General features: G+C 44.7%; 1 long non-coding RNA gene across 1 annotated transcript; it reads right to left on the bottom strand.

The window, feature by feature from the left end:
* Nucleotides 1–1,329: 1,329 nt before the first annotated feature.
* LOC142599424 (uncharacterized) lies at nt 1,330–9,312 on the bottom strand. Its single transcript, XR_012832986.1, has 3 exons — nt 8,874–9,312; nt 3,531–3,646; nt 1,330–1,588 (listed from the first exon to the last, which is right to left on the bottom strand). It is a non-coding gene; the product is annotated as an uncharacterized LOC142599424 (long non-coding RNA).
* Between the last annotated feature and the right edge of the window lie 547 nt (nt 9,313–9,859).

The following is a 9,859-nucleotide window of genomic DNA, read 5'->3' as shown; positions in this document are numbered from 1 at the left end:
TTGCAATTCTGTAAAAGCCAAGGGGCACACAAATTGCATGTCTTTGCAGGGGTCCCTTAATTTACATGTACTAACCTTGGAGCCTCTTCCTGAAATGTAATAAATAATTTACAGATTCCACAGCCCTGTACAAATATTAATTACAGCAAGTCTTATCACACTTCCTTAGCAAAACTGAAAATAAATTGTCGAAAGCCAGGCAGTGAGTGGCAGAGCTGGTAACACACTTCTGATGATACCCATTTATTTGCTCCCTATTTTGATTTGGTATCTGATTCAAAGATCTAGAAACTCTGTTTGACAAATCAGACTTTGGGCTGAGGTTACTGCATTTTAGCTAACCAGTCCTAGGTGGAGGAGCTGTAAAATTCTTTTCCATTCTTTTTGGGCCTTTAGTTTCCAGGGAGGGGAGTAGGTGATGCGCTTCTTTTTCATTTAGAAACATGGTGTAAATTTCATAGAATCACAGAATGGTTTGGGCTGGAACGGACCTCAAAGGTCCCATGGGCAGGGACACCCTCCACTAGATCAGGCTGCCCAAAGCCTCATCCAACCTGGCCTTAAACACCTCCAGGGAGGGGGCATCCACAGCTTCTTTGGGCAATTTGTACCAGTGCCTCACCACCCTCACACCCTTCCTAAAATCTACTCTAAATCTACCCTCTTAGTTTAAACCCATTACCCCTTGTCCTATCACTCCATGCCCTTGTAAACAGTCTCTCTCCAGCTTTCTTGTAGGCCCCCTTTAGGTAATGGAAGGCTGCTATAAGGTGTCCCTGGAGCCTTCTGTTCTCCAGGCTGAACAACCCCAACTCTTTTACCCTGTCTTCACAGGAGAGGTGCTCCAGCCCTCTGATCAGCTTCGTGGCCCTCCTCTGGACTTGCTCCAAGAGCTCCATGTCTTTCTTGTACTGGGGCCCCCAGAGTGGGACGCAGTACTCCAGGTAGGGTCTCACAAGAGCAGAGTAGAGGGGTGGAATCACCTCCCTTGACCTGCTGGTCACTCTTCTTTTGGTGCAGCCCAGGATATGGTTGGCTTTCTGGCCTGCAAGTGCACATTGCTGGGTCCTGTTGAGCTTTTCATCAACCAACACCCCCAAGCCCTTCTCCTCAGGGCTGCTTTCAATCCATTCTCCGCCCACCCTGTAGTTGGGCTTGAGATTGCCCCAACCCATGTACAGGACCTTGCACTTGGCCTTGTTGAACCTCATGAGGTTTGCATGGGCCCACCTCTCCAGCCTGTCAAGGTCCCTCTGGATGGCATCCCTTCCCTCCAGTGCGCTGACTGCACCACACAGCTTGGTGTCGTCAGCAGACTTATGAGGGTGCACTCGATCCCACTGTTCATGTCGCCAATAAAGATGTTAAACAGTGCTGGTCGCAGTACCAGTCCCCGAGGAACACCGCTCATCACTGATCTCCATGTGGACATCGAGCCATTGATCCCAACATTTTGAGTGCAAACATCCAGCCAATTCCTTATCCACCGAGTGGTCCATCCATCAAGTCCATGTCTCTCCAATTTAGAGACGAGGATGTCGTGCAGGACAGTCTCCAATGCTTGTCAAATTTGTAGCTAAAGAATTCCCTAAAGTGAAAGGATGGATTAGAGACAGTGTGTGAGTACAAACTCCTCCCTTCTGGATCCAGACACCATGCACATCTCATTTGATGGGAGTGGGGAGGGTCTGCCTTCATTCACGTACGCCCCTAGCTCTTCTCCATTAACAGAACTGCACATCCATCCTCATCTCTGCCTCCTCAAGATGCTGTTACTCCTGCGTCACAAGTTGTGAGCTCTAACACTTTCTAATAGGAAAAAGCAGTCTAAACATCAGAATCCAAAGCTGCTCTTTATGAATTAATTAGCACCACAGTACTTCACCTCTTAACTAGATTGTGGTCAGTAATTTGAGGGTTATCATTAGCGGCCCCTATAAAACTGGTACAACAGATCTGTGAACACTGCCCTCTAATTCAGAGTAATAATCTTCCTACAACTGTGTTCATTGTTGTTCTTTAACTGTGGGGAAAAAAGAAATATATCAGTTCAGTTGAATGAATCTAGTATTTATATCTCCCTTGCTATCTAGTAATAAGAAATTACACAGCATTATTCATAATATCTGTGTGGTAAAGGTAATAGTAAAAGGTTGCTGTAGAAAATAGGTACAGTGCATTTTGACAAAAATATCCATGAAATTTGGTAGGTAGAAAGCTTTTATAAACTCTGGTTTCTGCTAGGTTACTGTATTAGGAGTCTCAAAGCAGTTCTTCCAGTCTTCCAGTTAAGGTTAATTTATTGTTAGTAATAGTGCATATGCCTTAACAACCTAAAGAGCATTTCCCACAGATCAGTTAATAAGATGCAGCACAGAGAAAGGGCCAATGAATCTGTTTGTTACAGTCTACTTAGTGAAGCTATGACTACAATACTCCAGTGCTGAAGTCAGTGAAAAGACACCAGCACAACACAATCCAAGGAAAATGCAAGCTGATACAGCACAAAAGATTCTTTGTTTAAGAGCAGCAGAAATTTCCAGCAACTATCTGTACAAAAATGCACGATAGAAGAGAATGTAATTAAATAACAAAACAAACCCAAACTAAAAGAGAATCATTATAAACCAGGACAAGGACACTTTGTTTTTAAGTGCACACAATGAATTTTAAAGATCTTTCTTCAGAAGGGGCAATAAAGTATTATGGAGGAGTGACACATTTGATGGATGGGTGGGTTCTGAAAAACCACATTATCAATTATTTTTTCATGTTTGGCTCTGGTCCAGTAATTTTTATTTGAACAGGCCACATGCTAGTACGATTTTGATTGCAGGAAGTGACTGACTTGTTAAAGGTGGTACTATTCATTTGCTATCTTCAGCTTTACTCTATCCTTTTTCTGATAGGGACTCTGTTACGGCAGGCACCATTTCAATCCTTAAAAGAAATTAAAAAAGGGAAAAAAAAGTTTGTTTACTAAACTACTCCCTGTTTTGTTTTCAGCCAGCTCACATCAAGTTCAACCCAATGTATCTGGCAGGTTGTTCAGAAAAGAAGCAATTCCATTGCCCCTCAAGTTTATTTCCCAATCACTTTAACCTTGTGGGTTGTATCCCTTCTCTCTTTCACACCAGGGTTCATCCAAAGCAGTGCCATTAAACCTGATGGAGTCACTTGAGCTACAAGCAACAAGAGAGTAAATCCCCATTGACTGTTTCCTTAAGTAAACTTTACAGAGGTTCATGAGACTGCCTCATCAAAAGGATTAGTTATCAGCAAAAAAACGTCACTGTTTACCTTTGATACAGGTGTGGGTTAAAGGACTAGCTGATACCTGGAGTACCTGGAGTGAGGATCACTACATCTGCACCCACTTACACAGACAGACACAGTCCTTCAAACAACAATCATTTCCTCTTTAACTGTGGATTGCGAAGGTCCCTTCGCCAGCACCCAGCGAAGAGAATTGCATTCTTTGCACTCATTTTTCATGGAGACCAGACTGTGACCCCTACTATAAATCATACCTAGAACAGAGGACAGAGCCTCACCACTTCCAGAATCCATTTTGCTCCACTCCAGGAAACTGACGGCAGCTCTCCATCCCACAGAAGATACTCTGGACTCCCCACTGGCCTCCTCTCTGGTATTGGGGGCAGGAAAGAAAAATGTGTTCAAGGACAAAGGCGGCAAGGCTGCAACATGATGATGTAATTCATGCTAGGACCGCATGAACTGTCAGACCTCCAGAGCCAGGTTAACAGGGATAACAGAAAGGTAACCTCACATGCTTGAGAGGTTGTGGATGCCCCCTCCCTGGAAGTGTTTAAGACCAGGTTGGATGGGGCTTTGGGCAATGTTGTCTAGTGGAGGGTGTCCCTGCCCATGGCAGGGGGGTTGGAACTAGATGATCTTTGAGGTCCCTTCCAACCCAAACCATTCTATGATTCTATGCTGCTTTGACATAATCTGATGACACGGCAGTATTTTTCACATCACCCCAAAATACGCATATAATCCATAAAAGCCTAATGTTGACCATTTTCTGAAGAAAGGATTGCTGACTCCATGAATATGTCCATGTCCATATATAGTCAGTGTATGTTAATCCATTAAACACAGAAATAGAAGCAGAATGTATTCAGTGGTTCTTGAAATCCATCTACTGTTTAAAAGTTTCAATGCTGAAATACACTCAAAGTTCAAAACTGCTTGGACTCCTGTAAGACAGCAGGAAGTTTATATTGCAACTAATAAATTAATTTGAAGCACATCATCTCAACTATTTCCATTGTGAGTAATAACCAGAGAGGAATTATTCCCCCTATTCCTTAGGAAGGAAAAGTGTATTTAGAGAGAAACTCTGGTTGTTCGTAAGATGAAAACACAGTGCTGTCGAATTAGTTTTGCATTATTTTAAAAAAATAAACATATATACAGCAGCTATTTGTGGAAATCAGTCTCTGCTAAACACATTAATCTTTTTATATAGTAATTCCATAACTACTGAGGTATTTATACCTTAATCATGAATGTTACTCCTAAAGAAGGTGTAAAGAAAATAAAACTGTTTCATAGTACACAGTGTCTAAACTTTGGATTCCATGTGCTCACTGAGTCAGCAGTACAATGACAGCATGCAAGTCAACTTCAATATATAATTGAAGATTAAAAGAGAAATGGTATCTTTACCCTTTCAGAGCAACCAGGAAATTTGCAGTATATGATGGAAAAGAGGGAAGTTCAAAATCTTATTTACACTCTGAAAATAAGTTAAAAATCTTTTCTGAGGCCCCCCCCAGCCAAAGTACAGAAGTGTTAATAGAGTCAATATAAAGAACATTAAACTAAAGATATATTACATACATTTTAAATTATTTTTCTTTATTTTGGCCTCTCAACCTTCAGCACGGCTTTCCTCATCCTACTTAATGTACCTTGAATTTGTAAAATTAAAAGTGGTCTATATAGTTTTCTTGCATGACAAAATATAAGTAATTTGACAATGTTAATTTCCAAACAGTGATACTCTTTTATCAAAATTGCAACAGAATTCCCCTTTTCAACTTAGTATTTACTTCTGAAAAGCTAAAGTTTTGAAAAATGTGGAATAATATTTATTGCATCTGAGAAATCTTGAGTCAAAGTTAATGATAGCACAGGATTTTATGAAACTTCTCTGACAGAGCAAAGTTTTCTTCCCAAAAAATTTGTCATTGGTTTGCCATGGAAAACAATCTTCCTTATTGCTAGTTCATAGAGATGAGAATGGCAGCATTGTCTAGGAAAAATTACTTTAATTTCAAATTCCCGCCTAAGCCATTCTGCACCGCGTTAGTTTGCAAATCCAGCTTCCAGTATATGACAGGCCCTAAACTGCTATCCTTCTCACTGAAAAAGCTTCTGTGGACTTTAACAAAGGTTTTCCTGCCACATCCCAAGTGAGCTTCTTATAAATGGAATTGTGTCATTGCAAGAAGTTTGCATGTAATGAAATCAAGCAGAAACAAACAAAGTAGACCATGAATCCAAAACACCAACGCCTATTAAAGAACTAAATAAAATGGGACTTCGGCAATGTTAAAGAAGAATGTAAAGATTTAATTGAAAAATAGTTTGGAACACACAAAACTCTTGTTTTGTGAGAGAGCTACATATAAATCATTGTATTATACATACTATAATAAATTCTCTTAATGTGCTTACTAGCTACAACATACCCCTAAGGTCACTAATGACTAATTTGGAAAGTTGTAGGTAGGGAGACAGGGTCACTTGATAGCACTTGTAAAACACAAGAACATAAACCGTATGTCACGCTGTTACATTCTTCTACCAGTTAAACCTGCCTTAACACCATAATTAAAAGTTTTAAGGAGAGAGAACTGGCTGACAATTAAACTGAAAACCTCACTGAGTTTATCTTTTTGAAAGATAAGAAGAGCATTGTTACACAGTGCACTTAAATATACGTACTGATGTAAGATTTTCTCTGAGGCATTTCAAATTGATTATCAGTTTAACACCTTTATTTTTGCGTGTGTGTGTGTGTGTCTGAGTACACAGCTGACCAAGCACTGTGACCTAGTAACTTGGTCCCAAAATAAACCATAACAAGTTGCAGTGCTAGGCACAACTCTCTCAGTCTTCAGCTACAGTCATTCCAGACAGGAAATCTGTGGGGTTACATACAACATGGCCTCGGGATTGGACCCTTTATTAAAGGTCCTCTGGCACTGATAAATGCCTGTATTAAGGTTATGACTTGACTATAAAAAAAATCACCAGAGCCTGAAAGTCAGTTAGAAAAATCCTAGCAGGGAAACAGAGTTTCTTTTTCACCTCTCCTGTAAAATACATATATAAGCACACATTGTTCTGTTCATCTCAGACTTTAGACTTTGAATGTGAAAAAGCAGACTAATTCCAAATTAATAGGACTCAAATAATCAGTTGCTTTTCTTGATAATGAGAAAAAGAACGGATGTGATGTTTTGCAACCTCAGGCTTCTCCGTGATATTTCGTAAGGGTTTTTCTACACCAGTCAAAACTCAGCACACTTACTGTGCATATAAAACTGCCTAAATATTTCTTGCAGTCGATTCACTTAGGAGAAATCTTTAGCGAGATGTGTAAAACATTTAAAAGCTACCTTCTCAACTTGGTAGATAATAGTACAGGTTATATAACCTACCATAAAAGATTTCTCATAAAAGAAGGAAAAAACAAGGAACTTTAAATACAAAACAGCCTATATTTAAAGACTCATCAAGGCTGTGTCAGAAGTGACAAAAGATAGGAAAATAGAATGACATTGACATTCTGATCTTAATTCACATCATTTAAAAGTGGCAAGTTATAGTGCACTTTCTCTTAAACTTCTGGGTTTCATGGATCTTGCCAGAATGCTGCAAAATTGTGCAAAACCCCACAGTGATTAGTTACATAAAGAGTTAAATATATAGACATATACATCTTGCTAAAGCTTAGCAAACCAAACTCTGCCCTACTTCTAGCCACACAAATTCACTGAAGACTAATAAACAAGCAAGAGCGAACACTGCTGAAGTTTCAACGAACACCGCCGGTAAACTGCCCTCCAAAAGAAGAAGAGGGACTGCTTTGACCAAACAGCTGTATGAGTTTGCCTTCTAAGGGGTTGAATACCTTTCCGTTTGGAGCTATGTACCTCACGCCAAACTCATGCAGGGTGACAAGGAACAAAGAATCCTGATGTTATTTTCAGAATTCAACTTCTTCAGGTATAGTGTTTATTTTATAACTGGTCTCCAGGACGTGGATTTGATGAGCTCGCCCATCACGTTTCCAGAGATGCTTGCGGCTCTGCAGAGCGAGTTGTTCTGTTCTTGCCCAGCTTTCAAGCACTTGGATGACAGGCATTTAAGCATCTGCAGATTTGGCAGCCATACTTCTAAATGTCAAGACTTGATCCTGGCACATGGTGAAAGTCCTCTATTTCAAAGGAGTTGGAAGTGCTCCACTGCCTACTTGAGGGTGCTCATGACCAATCTTTTAAAAGCATTTTTGGTGCTGGGAGATTTAGATACACGACAAGCAGTGTTTTTGTAATGAGGCAGGTGTTTTATCTCCAAATCTTTAAACAATATTTAGAAGTCTAAATCCCACTGGAACACTGATTACGAACTTGGTAAATACAAAAATTCCAGCGGAAACCGACATTTGCAAGTAGGCTGAAGGCTAATACTGCGATACCTAATGTGTAGACATTTTTGATGTTATAAAAACAGAAGGTGAGAAGGACGTGTTTTGGTCCATTTCCCAGCGGACCACTTGCCATTTTAGGCAAAAAAAAAAAAATGCTTCAAAAGGATTCAGAATCAGTTGCCGCAAAACACTCCAGATACTAGTGGTTACAGCACTTGCCATGGAGGAAGCAGATTTTGGTTACAAACTACTTCAGAAATAGGAGGAATTTCCATCCCTTGGCTCCTGGAGCTCTGAGCCCTAGGCAGTGGTGGAAGATGGATGCCATCATCACCTTCATCAGCACCTCTGCTGCTCTGCTTCAGAGTCCTGAGCTCCTGACTACTGCCCCAGTCCTCAGAGATCACGTAACCAAGGCAAAACCCAGGTGGCAAAACCGGACTGTCATGCCCCATCAAGGCTTCAAGGTGCTCGGCAGCCGCAGGCCTTAGCCTTAGAGATCTGTGGGCAGCAGAGAGAATTTACGGCCAAAAAATCTAAGTATATATAATTTAGGTACCATCATTAGGGCACTAATTGCTGACCGCAAGCTTTTAGACTATAGATTTGGGATACAGGCATCAAAAATGACGTGACTAAACCGCATCTTTTTTGCATGCAGGTTTAAACTGCAGCTCATCAGGAATACAAACTGCTTGAAGGCAAATCTAAGCATGACAGGCAGAGGGAGAGGGGGGGGAAAAAAAGAAAAAAAAAAAAAAAAAAAGAAAGGCCTGAGCCTATCCCTCACGTGTGCGTCACCGCACGGCATTGTCTGCGGCGGGGCTCGGCAGAAAAATTGTTCTGGGGTCTTTTTAGGACACAGCACCACTAGGTGCAGAATTGGGTGGGTTGTTGGGGTTTTTTTGGGAGGGCGGGCGGGGGGGGGGGGGGGGAATCAGGCGTTCACCTTACAGCTCGCCAGCGGTGCAGCAGGCAGGCGGCCTGGGAAGGCATTTCCCGGAGCCTGCAGACCGCGGCAGCCAGGCTGCTCCGTGAGAGGCGGCTGTAGTTACCCGGCCCTTCCTTCCACGGGTCACCTCCAGGTGCGGTCACTGCGCCTTCGGAAACCGGGCCGCAGGGACCCGGCCGCCCTCCTCCCATCTGACGCCGGCAGAGAGTGCCCCGTCGAACGCCAACGTACCTTTACCATATATCACTCAAAGGTCACGCCTTTAAGCCTTACTCTTGCGAGCAGCCGAGAAAAACACCTTCGCACCGCAACCGCTTCCCAGAGTAAAGACCGAGTCCCTTAAGTAAAGCCGGCAGGAAAAGAGCCTTGAATCACGTCCCTTTCAGCGACTCTAACACGGCACCGCCCGCGCCGAGGGGCCCGGGGGCACCGGCCACGGGGGCGGACAGCGGGGCAGGAGACGTCAAACGGCCGGGGGCTGCCCCGTGTAAACGGCTCAAACCGGGCCGCTGCGAAGGGAAGCCCGCCCCGGCCCCGCGCAGCCTGGGCAGGGGAGATGAGGCGAAGGTAGGACAGCGCCCGCCCCGACAGCCGTTCTCAGGGATCGCCCGTCCCTCACGGCGCGCAACGCGGCGGCGGCGCCGCCGACTCCCTCCGACGAGCCCCACGACGGGCCGGGGACCGGCGCGGCCGGCGGGGGGGGGGGTGTACGGGCACGCCGCGCCTGTCTCTTTAAGGAGCCGTTGCCCCCTAATTAGCGCGCGTCCCCGGCGGCGCGGCGGCCGGCTGTGGCCGCGGGCGGGGCGGGAGGCGGGGGTGGGCGCCCCCCCGCCGCCCCCCGCTCCCGCCGCGCCACCGCCCCGCGCGCAGGAAGCGGCGGGAGCAGCAGCGGCGGCAGCGACAGCCGACACCGGCCCACGTTACTTTGATTGACGGCTGAACAAATGTTTCCCCTGTTCGAACGCCGGCGCCGCGGAACGCCAGCGATCTCAAGGCTCCACCTCGGGCGGCGGGCAAACAGCAGCGGAGAGGCAGGGGGAGCCGTCTGATTGGCTGCGGGCCCGCGCGCCGTCAGGCCCCCACGTGGGGCCTAAGCCCGGGGCCGCCCCCTCCCCCCCTCCCTCCTCGGGCCCGTATGCCCATTTGTCAGCGGCGAAATGATGGGCATTAATACAGAACGGCGATTAATGTGCGGCCGCCGCCGATTGGTCGCCGGC

This window comes from Balearica regulorum, chromosome Z, assembly GCF_011004875.1.
Source record: "Balearica regulorum gibbericeps isolate bBalReg1 chromosome Z, bBalReg1.pri, whole genome shotgun sequence".
NCBI lineage: Eukaryota > Metazoa > Chordata > Aves > Gruiformes > Gruidae > Balearica > Balearica regulorum.
This window is presented reverse-complemented; position numbering and strand designations above follow the sequence as displayed.